Source organism: Solenopsis invicta, chromosome 15, assembly GCF_016802725.1.
Source record: "Solenopsis invicta isolate M01_SB chromosome 15, UNIL_Sinv_3.0, whole genome shotgun sequence".
Classification (NCBI taxonomy): domain Eukaryota; kingdom Metazoa; phylum Arthropoda; class Insecta; order Hymenoptera; family Formicidae; genus Solenopsis; species Solenopsis invicta.
In genome coordinates this window covers 6,532,104-6,551,366 of record NC_052678.1, presented here as the reverse complement: position 1 = coordinate 6,551,366, position 19,263 = coordinate 6,532,104, and the positions used below count along the sequence as shown (strand labels likewise).

General features: G+C 38.9%; 1 protein-coding gene across 6 annotated transcripts in view; it reads left to right on the top strand.

Moving 5' to 3' along the window:
- The window catches only part of LOC105207343, a 277,076-nt gene that overhangs the window by 8,061 nt on the left and 249,752 nt on the right, over window positions 1–19,263 (top strand). For 2 of the 6 annotated variants that reach the window (XM_039457987.1, XM_039457983.1), the window contains exon 1: window positions 6,873–7,953. The exons of the other annotated variants lie outside the window; for them this stretch is intronic. The gene's annotated coding sequence lies outside the window, so the exon portion shown is untranslated. Of the gene's footprint in view, window positions 1–6,872; window positions 7,954–19,263 lie in introns of those variants that run through there. 6 annotated transcript variants of the gene reach the window in all.

Below are 19,263 nucleotides of genomic sequence, written 5' to 3'. Positions count from 1 at the left end.
TGTCACGAAATAGGAACCGGTCGATACGCCTTGGTCGGCATCACAGTAGGATAACGGAAAGTATAATAGAAACAGGAACACACATGTACATTTGCAACGAGGAGGAATCAAATTACGTCCTTCGGATTTACTCGAGAAAATCCACAAAAATGGTGGGTGATACCGTTTGAATTACAGGGATGGGTAGGGGCGAGGGGAGCGATATTATTTACCGATAATTTACTGCGGTCGTGTTATCCTCTTGCCCATCCTGCGGCTGGATATATAGGGACAGATTGATATATCCACAATGCACCCGTTGGGAATGTTGTCCATTTCGTCTTACGCCTATATCGTGTGTATTGAGAGATCCGCGTGTTACGTATTGCAAATGATATACGTATTGCAGATACACACGCGTTGTATATGTACACGTGCATTTTGCACCAGAGATTCAAGTCGGTTTCATTCCAACAAGATCAGATTTCGCTAAATTGACTTCCATTAAGAGGGTATTCTAGTTTGAGGGACCATTTTGAAGGCCAATTAAATCTTTACGAGTTCTTTGCTGTGAAATAAAAGCATCTTGGATAGTGATGTTTTAAATACGTTTTTCTTTAATTTTACAAAAATTTAATTTGTAGTAATTAATATAAAATAGAAATATTTATAAATTGCGTAATATAAAAAATCCTATGTGTGTGTGTGTGTGTGTGTGTTTATATTGTCAGTTTATAAAATACATTTTCCTTTTTCTTTTAAACCGTTTGGAGACAAAAAAAAATTGGTTTTGATAATAAATGAATTAATAAACATTTTGCGCGTCATTCCACAAGCGTCATTACGCTTACATTTTTTTATGTTATTAAAGTTTTTTTTATCTAGTTAATTAAACGATTGAATTTGTCGATTTATGATTAGACGATAATCTTTAACGGTAAAAAATACGAATATTGATTTTTGCTTTGAAAAATAGCGTGTTAGTAATGGCAAACGTTTCTTGAAAGATGTTGCTGTTGAAACAAATCCGAGAATTTAGTGAGATAAAGTTTGCAAAATTGTCAGACAAAATTGAATGTGCAAATTCGCGTGTGAGAATTCGCTTTTGACTGTAGCGTCGTTTATGCGAGAAATTTTTTCGACTTCATCGTATATCCAAGTAGCGGGCAAATTCCGATATTGCATGTGCACTCGCACGTGTTAAGACACACAGCTACAATTCGTATCGATGGTAAAATCAGTATTCAGGCAGTGACTTATACCATATCGCGTGCAACGCGACACATGCGACAAATAGCTAACACGGCCGTGTTTCGTTCGGATGTACCTTTACATATTCACGCTATGTGGCATGTTAAAGCATATTTACAACACATGAGACGCAAATTGCACGCCCGTGTTCTTATACAATATACTGTAAGATGCATTCGCTGGTAACGAATCCGTGAACGTAAGTTGCGTATTTTTAACAAGCGTAATTTAATCTTTTTACTTGAATAATTTTACTCAGTAATTGTTGATAAATATATTTGTATTATAATATTAAGAAATAGTTATTCTTGTTTAAAAATAATAATTTTTTTTAAATCATACGATTGATTAGCGTTGAGACGAAAAATTAAAATGTATTTTTTATTTATCATTATTTAGTTAATTTACTTAAAATTACGTAGACCTAATTTAAAAATCTCTGTAATGAGAAGATAGAAAGGGATACAAAACTTCATCAGGGAAAAGTTGTGTTTAAATTGATGAAACCGTTTCTCTAGCTTAATTCTTTTTTTAAATTGAAGTGAAAATATCTTTGAATGATTTCGAGAAACGACATTATTAGCTTTTTTTTAAAGTAAATAACTTATTTGTTTAATTTAAACAAATAATTTTTTAATTAAAAAAAAGTACTGACAGGAACGTAAGAAATAATTTAGTTAATCAGGTTTTAAAGATATAATTTTTTCATTAAGAAAAGATTTGCGTTGCACAACTAAACTATCTTTTTCTTTAATTATAATAAAAGAAACAAGCAAACAAATTTTTTAAAATAAACTTCTTTAATCATATAACAGACACAACTTTTTTTGAGCCGAATAAATATTTTTTCGACTCGTAGAAACTTTTCTTTATGTGCTTTCATTGGCTAAAATTATATAAATAGAAATTTCTAAATTAAAATGCGAAAATTTGTGAAGTTTCACGTAAATCTTTTCGACTGTACATTGACGCGGTAGTTTACAAGTAAAAATTCACGGATCCGCTGCCTAGGACGATGTATCTCGATGCGAGCCGATATCCTGCTGGCTGTGTGCGTTATAACATCGGCCACTGCATGTTCAGGTTTGCGTTCGAGCCGCGTATCGAGCACTTGCAGACAGTTCTCGAATCGCCGCGGTTAATGCATTCCCGTGAACTAGCGTGTAAATCAAATTCGCACAAAGCGAGAACCGATTTTGCTGCTCGCAATACGAGCGGTTCTTGCACAGCGCGCTTTTGATTTACGCGGCTTCGGATTTACACGGTAGTTTTCGGGTATGCATTAACCGTCGAGTCGAGTTGAGTCGGGTCTAGTCTAGTCGAGCCGAGTCGAGCCGGGGGACCCTGTACCTGGTAACATCGCGTGCAGTTTTCACCCCTCGAGTACGTAGAATGAAATACGTGTGCGCAGGTGCATACGCGCGCTCGCTCTCCCTGTGCGAAGATCTGGCCGCATGCGCGCGTGCACTTACACGTGCGTTCGTACGTGTACGGGTACGTGCGGCGTATGCCGATGGGTTGCGGTTTGACTCCGGTGGCTACCGGATAGGACCGCCGTTATTATCCGTAACTCGCGTTGCGGTGAGAACGGAGCAAACGCGCCCGAGAACCCTCCACCCCGAGAAGCCTGCGATCTTGGTTCCGTAGAACCGGTCGCGTTGTTGAAGAAACAGATGCTCTGAATGAACGACATCTTAATCGGTAACGCGAGAGTTTGAAACTCGTAGCATTTGTCGTATTCAAATCCGCGAATTTTGTTACTCAAAAACGTTTTAGAAATTCTTTGATCGTTGCACTGAGGTATAAAGTTGCAAATTTCATGTGTCATTTCAAAGTAGTTTACACTCAGAGGAAAGTGTCTTCGAATAAAAAAAAAGTTTGTTTGAATCAAAGAAATTTGTGCATTGCCATATACGATTAAAGAGAAGTTTCTTTGATTTGAAGAAATTTTTTGATTGTTACTTTTACTAGAAAGAAGCATATTTTTAAGCCAGAACAATTAAATTTTTTTTTTACACTTCTATCCGTACTTTCTTTGGATTAAAAAATTATTTATTTAACTTAAATAACTCAAACGAATATAATTTATTTAATTTAAAAAAGGTTAATAACGTCATTTCTTGAAATCAAATAAATTTTTATTTTCTTCAAAAATATTTTTACTTTATTTTAAAAAACCAAGTTACAGAAACAATTTTATCAATTTAAATATTACTATTCTCTGGATGTCTCTAACGATTTTCCAGAATATGTAAACAAAATCTTTAAAAATTCTACAGATTTTATTTATTTCTTTTTATCTTACATATTCTTTCTGCATTTGAATTAAGTTGAGGAAGACGACATTATTTTTATTTTAGCTTTTGCAGCGTTTCTTTTTTTTTAAATGAGATTGTGTGTAGTTTAATTTAAATAAGTGGAATTTGTATATCGTGCAAAGAAGCAGTTTCTTCGACGGATAAGCACAGTCACGGAATTAAAAATGATGCCAGAAATATACAATGCGTGTTCGAGGCTTTCGCATCGGCATTCGGAAGTGAGCGATTGAATTAAATTCTTCATGCTTCCGCGATATAAAATATGCGTTCGAGGTTTTTTTAGAGAAGAGGGACAAGGGGCGAGGCCCCCGCGGGTCTAACGTGAAATATTTTACTATTCGGCGGAGGGCTCTCATTCCTTTTCATCGTATTCTTGGGGAAAACTGATAAAAGGATCTGGAAGAATATGGAGGACGGGGGTCGAGTCGTAGAGAAAAAGAGGGGACTCCTGGTTTAGGGTTTAGGGTGGGTTTTCGCGTATCCGCGGTAAAGCTTCGATGGTGCGCCGTAGAAACGATCGGATTACCATTTTTTAGCGCCCACCGCCCACCCGGCGAAAAAGCGCGGTCTCTCACTCTTTCTCTCTCTCTCTTTCTCGCCATCCACCAACAAGTAATTCCGTGTTTTCAATCTTGGCGAATGACGCGGAAAGAACTCCGGGCGCCACTTCCGCACCGGCTGAACAATCGTTCGGTTCCCGTGAGAGACAAATGTCGTTGGACCATAAACTAAATTAGCACTCTGCTCTGAAACGAAATGTCTGGCCTATCGTTGAAATCTTTAGCTGTTTACGGATCGAGCTGTGCTCAAGACAGATAACTATCAGATTCAAGTCTGTCGTATGTTAGCCATGTGAAGTGAAACGTGTAAAAGTCGCAATGTGAAAGAGAATGTAGAACTTTTACATTTATATATAGATAAGCTTTTCAATGAAGAATTCTTATACAAATTAAGCACGATTATTCAAATATACTTGTTAATAAAAATTTTTTAAAAATCAAGTATTTTTTTATTTAAAATAAAAAATTGAAATATAAATAATGTTTAAATTAACATGAAAATAAGCGATGTTATTTTCGCTCTTTTGCTCGTTGTGACTGTTTTCGAATTACGTTATTTATTGAAATTAAAATTAAAATTAAAATTAATGAATTCTAATTTTAATTTAACCTAAAATTATTTAATGAGTTTGCCACAAATGAAGAACGGAGTAATACATGAATTATTTAGAAAAATCGAACACATATAAAAATGGATAAGCATTGAAAAAGAAGTTGTAACTAAACAACCAATAATTATTAAATACACGTATATTGATATGCTATTATGAATAAACGCAATTATACAATGTGCACGCAACTACAGAATCGTATTAATGCGCGTTTGTGTGCTGCGCGAGAGTTGCTGCAAAATGCGACTTGTGAAATATTCTTTACACATTCCTCAACATCTTTCGTTGCAACAGTGCAATTTGATTCTAAGAATTTTCCTATGAAATACCAGGGATAGATGTTAGCAACAGACGGATAATTTTTAGTCTTTCTTGTTGCCGTTCGAGGATGCGGTCGACAGCATTCGAGACATGCTCTACGAAAGAACCTTTACGAAATCGTGGCAAAGCATACCTGGCCCGAAAAAGCCAGAGATTGCCCGGTGCGATCAGGTATGCCGGGAATGGACTTGCAGTTCCGCGAAACGGGAGAGTAATGTTTCCGAGCGCGCGCGAGGGAAAGGGATGCTTTCGGGAGCCATCCCGATATCTTTTCCATGTATCAGACGCTGCTAGTTCTCTTTCCCGCGAGAGGAACATCGGGAAAGTCAAAAGTCGAACATAATAACGTGTAACACATTTGTGTCTGACATTTAAAACCCTACTGCCACAATGTGCCGGCTGAAAATGTTGAGCCCTTTATAATATAACATCATTTCGTAGCGTGATCTTGTCTTAACTCGCGATTTTTGTAGCCTCGAGGTCAAATTTAGTTCCGTAAGATAGAGCGGTATCCGTCCGTCGCTTAAAAAAATCCACATTCTTTTTTAGTATACTTAATTTCTGGAGAAATAACTTTACTAATAAACGCAGTAATCAGTTATTTTCGAGAAACTCCTTTCACGTCTTGCAGCGTATTTAATCGTACGATTTTTATATCAGATGATGTAAATATATCTCGATATTTGTGTTAGATGTGTGCAGTAACGTTGGATAATCTTGTGTTGCGAATTGTAAAATTATTTTTCGATTTAACGTTTTATTTTTTTTGTTTTCTTTATATATATATATATAACGCCAGACTTTGAGGAATACATTTTTGAAGTGATTTAGCGCCTAACGTAAATAAAAAAGGGAAAAATTAGATAAAAATGTTAAAAGCCGTACATTAAAATTTTCATCTCGCGGATGGATAAACTTCCATGAGAGGTAATAATTTAACATGGTAAATAGAGGTATAATATAATGCGTAAATGTATACACAAGTACTCTCATGATTGCGCAACAGCTTTTATCGCGCATGTTATCGATTAATATTATTATTTATCTATTTCCGCCGATTTCATAAACATAACAAACCCATGATAGAATCTTCTATTTATAGAGATAGCGGATAATAGGGAATAATATTTATCTGCTCGTACCGTGGGCGATATCTTTGTAAAAAAGGAGCAATTATTACTTGAAAAATTGAATTTATTTACTTTAAATTAATTTTTACGCACAAAATTTAGAGAAACGTCGTCGAAGATATTAACAAAAAATTTTGTAGCATACATATTATGCGTGACAATAATTCTGATATATTTTTCTCTTCTCTCTTTTCATGATCAATCGTATAAATTTTGGATGCATTACCGATAAATTTATCTGTGAATAAAGTTTAAATTATACTTAAATTTTTCATTTTATTTCATTAACAAGTCTATCGTTTAAAACTGGAGCACAATATAACATAATTTTGCAAAGATTTCGCGAATGTTTCAATAAGATCGATCAAAATTATACGGTATCGAGATTTAACGAATCATTTTCCGCGAGTACCAATTCTCTTTATGTGCATTTCTCACAACGCACGGATTATCAAACAAATTTATCATTCTTTATCCGCGCTTGATATCCGGAAAGTGCAATTGAAGACGAGAGGATGGCTGCGTGAAGGGATGCTGGGATCCGAAGATCCAGCCCGGAATACGGCACTGGGCGCGGTAGGGCAGAAGAACGAACGGTACTGTAAGGGGGAGGGTGGGGGTAGGTCGCGCGACAAGGGTGGGAAAGCCGAAGCGTGGCTCCTCCGGGTGGGGGGAGACGGTACCTCGAGCGACTACGCGGGCCTGTCGAACGCCCCACCGCTCAGTCCGACCCGGACGTTCGAGCGAGACGCGTTCGTCTTCCGTGTTACGTACACACACCAACCGTACGCACGTTGTGTAACCTTCCTCGCTCTCGTACGCGCTCCCGTATCCGTATTTCCGGAGTTCTCAGTTACCGATCTGTGTAAACGCATAAATCGCGCGTAAACGTGCGCGGGGAAAGGGAGAGGAGGGAATCGAGTCGGTGGTACTCCGAAACGATCTCGTGGTACACGCGGTGCACGAGGCGGCAGCCCCCGGACGGAAGAACGGAGCACGCGACGTTCGCCCACTCGAAACGTAGACGGGTATTTAAACGTGTCGTTCGCGGAGGGAAGGGAGAGTAGGATACACGGGGGAGGGAGGGAGAGAAAGCGAAGAAAAAGCTCTCTCTGGGCCGCCTCGCCGCCGGCTTTCCACGGCCACGAATCGATACCACGCGACCGTCGTCGTCGTCGTGTCGTCGTCGTCGTCGTCGTCGACGTCGCCTCCGCCGCCGCCGTTGCCGCCGCCGCGTCGGTCGTTCCTCTCTCTCTCCCTCTCTCGCAAACGCGTAGCTTCTCTTTTGTTCTCTGCTACCCTCTTGCTCCTCGTTCTTCCTCGCGGTCCGCGGAGAAAGCGGAACCACGCGCGAGCGCATCGCGGAAAAACGCGCGCGCGTTCGCGAGGACGACGCTCGACGACGAGTGCTCGCGAGGTGTGTGGCATAGCTGGAAGGGAATAGGAGGAAGGAACGACGACGGGATTGCTCGTTTGACCTTGCCCGAAAGTCCCCTGGTTTCTGGAAAGGCGATCGAATATTGTTTTCCCTTGGGCAAGGACAGTGATCCGCCCGTGCGACAAAAATCTGTCGCGGATCGTCGGCACGACCGGCTGAGGTGTGAACTTGTATAAGTGGCGCGGTTCAGTGACACGTGACGCTGCTGCCTGTTCTCCGCTCTCTTGGTGTTCTTCTTCGCTTTCTTGGTGTGTGCTGTGAACGAACAGATAACACTGCCGGTGTCTATACGACAACTCCTCTCCACGCCTACGAGGATCTCCCATTCACCTCGTCGTCATACAAGTAAGGAGAACAATTTTTCGCTTTTCGACTTTAATGTCACTTTAAGCCGCGCGCTAAAGAGCGAGCGAACGAGCGAGCTAGCTTCAATCCCGAAAATGCGCCCCGCAGCTTTCCCCGTCGACGACTTTCGGAGATTACACGTCTGAATTATTACGCTTGTAAATTAAACGCTTGGCCGCTGACCAAATCGCCGACACCGCTAATTTAACACCACGGTTTCGTCGCGATGACTCTCGCTTAGCACCCGCCCTCTCGTTAGACTCGTTAATCCGCGAGGTATTCGCGCGAACGTCGTCGCGTGCTCGATACCGCCCACGATCGCGGTGGTACTTAGCAGCGCGAGTCGATCGCGCTAATTAACTTCCCTCGTCTTAATCTTCTTTCGAATAACTCCACTGTTAACGTTCTGTGGTGTGTTGACACTACACTGTAACACTTAAAGAACTGCAAAACTGGAAGAAAATTAATATCGAAGTTTCGTTTAGTGATAAGTTGGGAGTCAAGTTGGTGTACTCTTCGTTAATTATCTTGGTATTAGTTTTGTTATTAAAACGATTTCTGCTATTTTATTATGATTAACCAGGGCTGGGCAAAAAGTTTCAAATACAAAAACAAAATGTTGATAATTATTATTTGAATTACAAAGTACTGGCAATCATTTGATTTGTAATACAAAATACAAGCTTCACATTATTATAATTTCGGTATATTGTGAAAGATTAAAAATATTCAAGATAATTAGTATGTCAGAAGCACGTCACATGAGGGTGATAAATATGTAGAATAAATACAGTTCACTAAAAAGGAAAAAAGATGCAATTATAATACAAATCAAATTCAAACTTTAGTTACAATCATTATCAAAGATAGTTAAAAGGCTGGATAAAAAAATATTTCAAATACAAAATCTTTCGATTTAAAATACAAAGTACAAATTCGTATTTTATATTTGAAGTATTTTTTGTCTAGTCTTGTGATTATCTTGGATAATAATAGTAAATAAAATTTTAATTTTGGTTTGTGTCGTAAGCTTTTTTCTTCCTTTATTAGTGGACTATATTTGCTATATATTTCACACTTATGTGACGTTTTTGATATATTAATTATTTTTAATAATATTCTTAATCTTTTACAATTAACAAAATTATGACAACATTAATATTTATACATAGATCATTGAATAATCATTTTTAAGCGATAGCATTTTTTTTTCGTCATTAAATTTGCGAATATATTTTTGTACTCGTTTAATCCACAACATCACGGTCACGCAATGTATCGTTGTTCATTACGTGTTAGTTTAAGCATGCCTTTCAGTTCCAATAAATTTCATAACGAACGTAAATCGATTACAACTTCTAACGTTGAATGAGTTTGAAATTTTACATAACTTCACGTATTTCTTATGCATGTTTCATAACTTGCGAGCATGCAAGATGAAGCGGTGCACTTCCTCGAAATACTACTCGTCTGGTTCCCGACGAAGAAGCCAAGCCAGCTCCTTGACACAGTGACGAAAACCGCGGAAATTGTGCGACGGGAAACATTTATTTTCATTGTCGAAAAATTAATCGTCTTTAAGTGGGTCTCTAATGTCAGAAATACGCCGACGGAACGGACAAAGCGAGCAGTCGTCAAACGGGAGAACTCGTGCGGGCACATTCTCCATTCGGGTATAATTTATGCCCCCGACGTACCCGGCGACGTCCGACGCGGACTGTCTCTAATATATTTCGGAGAGTCTCTTTATATTCTCAAAGATGATCCGTCGACCGGATTAACTCTTTAACAGGCAGCGCGGAGCTGGCTTTTGTTCAATGTTTATAGCGTGTTAAATGACAAAGACGAATTGCAGCGATTATTATGGCCCCTCTTTTTTTACAATGCAATAACTTTGTATAGTTTTGTATTAATTTTTTATTTTATTATTAATGTTGAATTTTATTTGCGTTTTTAACAAAAGTAAGCGTTTAGTTTGAAAATATAGAGAGCTTTCAGCGAAATTTAGATTAACTGGTGTAAATCTCTGGTTTTTGTGTTAATATTTTAAACGGGAGCAGTGGATTTAATTCAAAAAGTTTTTTTGTATAAATTTGTAATTACATATGTAACAGTGTTTACAAAAGGGTCTTGATTATACTGTCGCCGGTATTATTAATTTATAACGCGTATTATTTTGGTATAACTACGTATATTTATTATTTATTTTTGGTACGCGCGCGTCTCGTTAATAGAAAACAATCTTGGCTTGAATTATTAATTTCGTGTTTTAATTCTGATAACATTTTCGTTTAATTTTACAATATTTTAATGGTAGTATCGAATATCAGTCTCATTACGATTGACCGTATCCGTATCGGTTAAAGCTATAACATCGCTGATGCTGAGAGATAATAAGAGAGAGAGTCGCTTCTGTGTGGTAAAAATTCGATCGATTCGTGGAATCGAGTATCGCTCTGCGTAAATAAATGATCGAGCATGAAAAGTCAGGGAGGAAAAGCACACAATAACAAACCTGTAATTTTCCTCGCTATAGATCCGGCGGCGCGTCATAGGACGGTGCGACAGGTATCATCATCGGCTCTGAGTTCTCTCTTCCCTTCGCCGGGGAGAACGGAGGGAGAATGTAAGTGTACATTCCGCTCGTTATTGTTGGTTGAATTAATTATGAATTTATGAAGGAAGTTGCAAAAAAAAACGGGAAAATTCTTGGCTCAATGCTTACGATGGGGTGGAGAGGGTGGGACGCCCGAATGCAGCGAGATAAATGTCCTTTCGTCGGAAGCAGGAATTCAACGAGCAGATACAAGTGTACGTCTTATTCTTGCTTCCTTCTCTTCGCTCCTTTTCAGCTCTTAAATTTCCCGTGGAATGATACGTATATACACGTCGAGGTGTATGAAGCTCGTGGAGCGCGAAGTTGATGCCCTTATACTTTAGCCGCGTTTAATATGGGAGCGTGTTATTGTGCCTTCGGAGTTCTTGCCGGAGACCCGACAACTTTGTTTCAAGGGCTCGCGTTGTCCGAGATACCTATGGATTAAGACACGATGAATATATCGTTTAAAGCGGAATCAAGAGACTAAGGGAGATGAGACGGCGATGAATACGGTTGCTTATGACTCTCTATGTAATGCTTATAGCAGCGCTTATAAAGTATAAAATTATTAAATTTATGATTTAAATGCACGCTTATTTTTGCATGCAGTTTGCCGAAAGAAATGGAAGTAAGGATTTTGTTGAAAATACACAAGTGAAATTAATTACGTTGGATCATTAAAATAATTACATTGCACTGCAAGAAGAATTTAGTAACTATAATTAAATTTGATAATAGTTATCAAATCCTTTTTTCAGCGCAGTATAATTATTTTTATGAGCTAATATAATTATTTTCATATCTGTATTTTTAACAAAATCTTTTTTTCCATTTCTTTCAGTGCGAACAATTTTTTCAATACATGGAGAGAGAGAAAGAATGGTTTCGCTGAAGTATCTAAAAATTTAGCTGGATACAGATCTGAAAACGATTTTGTTAGATCATCAAAATAATTATTATTGCACTCTCAAACTGGAGTGCTGGAGTGTCAACATTTTTTATAGCATTGCTTATCGTGCTTGAATGTCTGTCATAATTTGGTGATTTAGTAAAATCATTTTTAGATCTTTAACTAAATGTTTAGATATTTCAGCAAAATTATTTTTTTCGTGTAAAAGTATTTAATATACGTAGAAAGTTTCATCGGGATCATACGTAAAAATTGCTAGTTAATGGCGCATATTGTCAAGTTATTAATATAAGGGAATTTCTAACGGTCGTATCGCCCGGTTCGAAGACTATTTTTCTGCCAAAGCAGCTACGCTTCGAGAACTTGTGGGCGGTACCCACGCGTAAAGATGTTCTCGCCTTACTTCAATATACCTTCGCCAAAATACCTTCGTGGAAAGGGTTTCCCCTGCCGTTGCCGTAAAACAGAAAATCTCACCGGCAGCCTTGAGCAGCCCCGATCGATCGTAACCTTCGCAACGTCATGTACACCATTTCTCCCTTCCCTGCGAACCCTCTCTCTAAAAAAAGACATCGGTTCGACTTATAAACCCATACGGTTCCCTGAACGATGACTGAGCGCGGTTGCACGTCGCGTACGCTTATTTAAATATCAAATAGACCGTCCTCCGCACGGTGAATCCCGTGGTCTGTGATTTTCGTGCCGCTCCATCGTTGTCGTGTCGTCGTAGTCGTCGTCGTCGTCGGAGGGTTGGGATCGTTGCCGCGTCGTCGAGGGTGTCTTGGGGGAAGAGCTGCTGGGACGTGCCCTCAAACGAGGCATAAAATCGGAGATGAGTCTTGCCGCGGATGCGAGTTGGACTGTCTAGCGAGAGTAAGAGCGAGAGAGAGAGAGAGAGAGTGAGTGAGAGAGATGAAGAGAGAGAGGGGAGGAGGGGGAAGGGTCGCGAAACTGTTTCGAGCTCCACGGGGCGCATTAATCAATGCAGAAGAATAGCCCCTGTTCGCTCTGCCCACCCCTTTTGTCCTCCGTTCTGTTGTTAGTGCGTATAATCGCGAACGTATATATTTTGTCTACGAACGCAAACGCGTCTGGCGCTTCTGGGGACCGGCGACATCGGGGATGAAAGAATTACCATGCAGGACTGGCGGTTATCGTCATTCTTTTCACCTGTAAATCTCTAGCAGCAGCTTGGAGTTGATCTTTTTCGCGATGAAAATTTGATTACGGATATTAGCTGCTTTCGCAACTTTTTAATTTGCGATATTAAGTCCCCTGGCAACTGACTTTCAAAGTAAGATTCTTAATTAAGGTAAAGTGCATTTGCAACTAATGGAAGAATAAGATTTTCTACTTGCACCTCCGAAAGTTCATCGCTTGTAACTCGAGCACTATTAACGGTCTAACATCTTCTTTGAACAGAAGGGTCGATTCAAAATGTTCAAAGGATTTGTAGATGAAAGGACGTTAGTTCATTTTTTTTTATAAACAGTTGAAAATAATAATGTCACCTGAAAATTAAATCTCGTTGCTATGGAAGAAATAAGTTTGCAGTTTTAAAGTGATAGAATTTATGAAAGATCCATAATGATGAATAGAATGTTTACGTCTTTCTGTTTTTCTCTCTCTTGAATTACAGAAATGGTATTGAAATTACAAAAATATCTTTGACATCATTTTGCCTTTATATTTTACTCAACATCTCACTTTCATTACTTTCTTTCTTGGATAGAAGCAATTCATGGTACGAATGCTTACGAATTAAAAGGAAACTCCGTCGAGACAGCAGCTTACTTGTAAATAATCAATTGAGATTGTCGGTGCTCTCAGTAAAAAGTACCGCAGGATCGATAAAAAATGATGCAGTGTGCAGAAATTGGCATCGTTTCTTTACACTGAGAATAAAATCTACTAAAAAAGATGAAATTTTCCTTAATTTTAATAAACGGTTTACTAAAATTAAGAAACGAGTTCTACGATTAAAAAAAATATTTATTTATATTATATAAGTAAATATAATTTTAGTAGATACATTTACTGAAATTAAGTAAATTTTTTTCTTCGCGTACCCTCTTCGCATGTCGAGATGCCGCCTACCACGAAACGAACCGCACGATAACGTGTGGTTATCTTTTTACGTCTCTGTTTCCCTCTCGGTTGCGCGACGCTTCTTGATGCTCTTTCCTTCTCACCTGGGAAAGCCGACATACGAATTAATAAACATCTCGACCGTTTCTTCGTTGCCGCGGGATTAAAAGTATCCTCTCCTGAAAGGGTGGATTCCGTCGACGACGAATCCGCAGCGGGTCACGCGGGGCGACGTGGCGGGATTGGCTGCAAGAATTAATCACTCGTTCAATCTGTGCGAAATCACGCCGTGTAATCGCTCGCCGGGGTTCGTTATTAGCGCTCGGAGCGCTATAAAGCGGCCGCATTGTATTGTAGTTTCGCCGGTTTGGCGGAAACGACGGCAAATCGAATGTTTCGATTAATTGGTGCCAAGCGACCTTTTGGCTTTTTACTCGCGCCCGATGTCCTTTGGCATGGAACGTCGGACGCGTTTCCTGCTTCGTTACCATCGACACTATCTTGCTCGCGATCGCGCATCTTATCGATTTTGCTAAACAAAAGTGTAATTGCGTCTCTGCGAAAATCTAGCACACCTAGATAAAATTATATTTAAATTGATGAAATCGTGTTTTTTTTTTTTTTTTTTTAAGTTGAAGTGAAAATATCTTTGCGGAAAAAAATTCATTTGATTTAATCAAATGGCGTTATTTAGATGTCATAACCTTTTGAAAGTAAATAAATTATCTGTTCAAAGAAAGTACTGACAGAAATGTAAGAAATAATTTAGTTCTGGTTTTAAAAATTATATTTCCTTCATTTAAAAAAGATTTGCGTTACACAATCAAATTAAGTATTTCTTTAATTCTAATAAAAGAAATGAACAAAAAATTCTTTTACATCAAAGAAATTTTCTTTAATTGTACAACAATGTATAAATTTCTTTTTAAGTCAAGCAAATATTTTTTTATTCAAAGAAATCTTTCTCTGAGTGTAAAAAAAAATATATCATACTAAAGTAGGGCTTTATTTTTTTCCCTGAGTTACAATTTTATTATTAAATTAATTTTTAAAATAGAATTTTATACGAGAGAGAAGAAATACATGTATTAATTTTTTAATATTTTTTTTGCATTATCACTGCCTAAGGACATGAAATAAAGATGAATGAAATCTAAACATAGATCAGGATATCCTTAATTTTTTTCACGCAAAGAAATTAGAAAGATAGTCTCTTACATTTGCCATTTTAATTCGCAGCAACGCGCATGTTTCGTGACGCGCAACGGGTAAACACTCGCGGGTATAAACGTCAGACAAAAACGCGAACGTGAAGTGGCGTCAGTAGCAGGACTCCATTGCGGAACGAGGAATTCTAGAGGGACAAAGAGGATAACATTAGAGTCCTTCACGGTGGAGAAGCGCGCATGAGGGAAAGAAACGGATCGGATGCGAAACGCGAGAAAAAGGAAGAAAGACGGACTAAGACTGATAAGACCTCGTTATGGATTCCGGCGGCGTACAGGGCAGGACGTCCTCATTGCCCGAAGTGTCCTGCAAGATACGAAATAATGTCAGCGCGCGCGCGCATCCGCGCACGAACACGCGGAAACGCGAGGATAACTTATCCCGTCCACGCCCCATGGAATTTCTCCTATCTGCCTCTCGAAACTCGTATCTCCGTTTCCGTGACTCATCTCTCTCGCTTCCAATCTCCTACTCTCGGGACAAATCTCGCTCCGGAATCGTGACTACCCTTCCGAAAGTAGCGTATATCTGGGCGCGATTAGGTCCACGGACTTCCGAGAGAACGTTCGAAAAAAGATTGCAAGACATTCCGTTCGCGGGAGAGACATCTCTTTTTGTTATGTTATACGCGACTGTCGTGTGTAGCGGCCGCGAGAACCTTTCTGCGCGATAACGTCAGACGCGAGACGAAAATACTCCGAGAAAAACAAGCAAGAAATTGGTTTTTACAAATGCATAAAGTAACACAACTCGCGGTATTTGCAGTTTCAAGCGATTAATATTTGGAACCCTGTTTTTTACCGATGTAATGTTCACGTTTAAAGAAATAATTGGTTTATTTTTTTTTTATGTTATTAGCAAATGAGCAAATATGATGAAACATTGGAATTAATTATTGTTTTCAATGTCTTTTATTAACGTTGATTCTCTTTTTATAAACATGGGTTTTTTTCGAGTAAACAATCGCAAAAAAAACTCTAAATGTAACAAAAACTGCATTTTTACTGGGTATTCGAACCAGTCCTTTCGAGAGCGCTTCAGAAATTAGAACCAAATTTAAAAGAATTTCACTAAATGCAAATTCGAGCTACAATTGAACTGTCGGCGATAAATGTCAGGTTCGTGTATTCGCGCGTTTAGAGACCACATAAACGCGATACGATGCTATATTGCGGATGCGACCGTATTCGCAACAACGGCAGAAGATTTACGGTGCACCCCTAAACGCGTGATTATTTCTCAGTGGGGGATATATACTCGTGACGAGGGTCGGGTCGAAGATATCTTCCGAGGAAAACACTCGGCCGTATCGCCGGAACTTTATTAGGCGCCGTCTTATTTCTCCGCGACGGACCACCACCGTCTGCATAGTTCTGTGAAGAATTTCGCTGCACTCTCGCTGAGGCAACACTTTGGAAACTGGGTTCCCCCGTAGTAGAGAAACACCCCGCGTTAAGGAAAACGAGTGTGCAAATATGATGTAAAAATGACAGATTGTTCCGATTTTATGACGTGTGCTCATTCAAATTTAGAAACAGTTCTTTATGATAGTGTTGCGTCAAGTGTTAAAAATTTTTTACATTTCACAGTATTCTTCGAAATGATGATTGGTGCAAAAATCTCGTGCAATATGAAAGATTTTTCTGTATAATAATTAATGAAGTAATATTGCATTTAACTGATTATTACATAGGAATATGAAGAATTTATTTCAAATGTATTTATTATTTTTGAGCGTAATTAATTTTTATGCACAATCAATATTTCAGTATCTTTTATCAACATTAATTAATTAATTATAATGAAAGTTTTTGGGGTTTTGTTTCCCGCATTTCATTTGCAAATTAATATTTTATAAATTTTAATATTAACGTAGCGCACTTTTACATCAATTTGAAAATTGTCAATATCTCTTTAAAAATACACGCAGTATAAACGTATTTTATAAAAATTTATCTTTTTTTTTTAAATCATGCGCGTTTCAACTAGACTCTATTTTTAAAACTACAATAACTAATTATTTCTTACATTTCTGTCGGCATTTTCTTTGAATTAAAAAATTATTTGCTTAAACAAATAATTTGAACGAATCATTTATTTACTTTAAAACAGGCTGATAACGTCATTTGTCAAAACCAAATAAATTTTTATTTTTTTCAAAGATATTTTTACTTCATAAAAAAAACCAAGTTAAAGAAACGATTTCATTAATTTAAACATAATTTTTCTCTGAATGCACATTTCAAATCTGCACTATTTTTAGCATTACACTAAAGTAAGTTTTAAGTTCTTCCTGTAGTGACAATTAAACAAAACTATCCCTGAAGAGATTAATGGGGATATTGGAAAGAGCATGTTTCTCTAGTTTATAATACCATTGCTGCGGTAACACTTGCATCATGCATGCGGCTGTTTCCGGAAGCCACGGAAGTTGGCGTCGCTCACCGTGGACGGTTTCACTGACGGTCAGACCGGAACTTCTTACGCCCGATGCTTGTTACATCCGTTTGGCGGTGGCTGGAGGAAGGGACCGACCGACGTGGAAGGATGGGAGGTACGGGGAGAAGGAGAATCTCGCGAGTAGCTCCCGCGACCGAGGACTTGACTCGCACCGATGAAAAATTCACGTCGACGATAACTCGGCCGTTGCATTTTTCATAGCGCCGCGAAACTTTCTTATCCGTCGCTTATATCCGGTGTCGTTCTCGACCCGTACCGGCGACCACGTGCCTCTGGAGGCTGATAAAGGTTCGCTCGCGCGCGTCCGTACGTTGCACTTCCGTCTTGATACCGTCTTCCGCCGTTTCTTCTCTCTCTCTCTCTCTTTTCCTCTCTTTCTCTTCCGCTTTCGTATCTCTAGGATTTTTCGGTGAACCGAAAAATTTCCCGGCGTCTCTCCGCGGGAGAAAGTTTATTTCTTCTTATACATGTGTACATACGTACACGTGTATGTGTATCGCGTTACTGCAATACTGTGAATGACGTGTTGAAGGATTTTCGCAGTCGCGAGAGAAGATCGATCTACGATTCTTGCATTCGCGTAAAGTTTTATATTTCAATTCGCTGTTGAATAAAAATGCGCGAGATCTTCTTAAATGCGTTGTTCGTGGAAGAGATCTATAAATATGCTCTTTAAATAATTTTTAGCATACGTACGTGTTTCCCGCAACAATTTTCTCTCTCTCTCTCTCTCTTTCGCTTGCATGTTCTCGCTTTCCCGCCGCCCTTCCCATTCCCATTGGAAATTCCACTGTTTGTGCGATGGATTTGAAATCGCGTGCGTTACTAAATACGGCAACTGAATTTTTTTTTTTTTTTTTTTTTCGAATTGTCTCGCAGCGGCGCGTGCCCGGAGCGGTCCTTTTTGCACAACTTCCGTCGTTCTCATTCGATAGATGATATGTGCCAGCAGCGACGCAAATAGACACGTCGCCCGGTTTTAGTTGGAACGATTCACTCGCGCGAGACGTCCTCGTGATGACAGTTCGACGTGTTACATCCGGGCGTCCCCTTTTTCACTGTAATTCCGTATCTCGGCGTCGCCGCCGCGCCGCGCCGCGCCGCATCGCGCGGGAAAGCGATGAAAAATGTGAAAAACGAAAAGCCCTTTCACATGATGTCGCGTAACTTTCGTGTAACGTTATGTAACTGCGATCTCACCGGGCGGCACCGCTCGCACTCGAGAATCGGAGAGATATTCCTTTTACGACGTGATCATACGTCGCATTAGGTTTTCCGATACTTTTTTCTATCATATTTCTGACAAGGGCGGTCTCTTTGTTCACCGAAAAATTGGCTCAAAACTGATGAAAGATTCTGCAGGGATAATAAAAATTGAATTTCAAGCGCGGCCATGAAACTGCGTTTTCATCTTGATGCTAGGAGCCTTACCTTAATTGATCGATTCTCTCGTGATTTTAATTGTGACGTATACATTGACTTTTCCTCCTGACTTTAGATATATCACTTAGAAAAGATTAAAGGAGTTACAAATGATGGATGTAACTGAATTCCAATCCATTCGCATCGTAAATCAAAACTTTAAAATAAACAAATAAATTCCAGAAGTAAATGTAAGAATTTATTTTATTATATCTCTTAATGTTTCATTGGAGTCGTACTATGTACTTTCCTATTAAAATTAAATGCTTTAGGAAAAAAGGAGTAATTTTTTCCATACTGTTTTTATAGCACGAATAATAAAAATAGTATTGATAATTATGGGGCCAATTTCCAAGTTCAAAGATTAGGAATTTAATCTCGCGCAGACAAGATTTCCCTTAATTCACTTATTTCTGACAGGAAATGTTTCATATCGGAAAACTGTCTTCCCCCTTCCCCTCTTGCCCTTATACACATACACACACCCACACATATTTTTATCCGATAGCGTATGCAGCGAGCTGCTTCCCTTAGCCTCAGAGATTCACTGCGCGTCAGATGGAATCTTTCCGAAAACTCCTCTCGAAGAGAGATAGGACGCCGT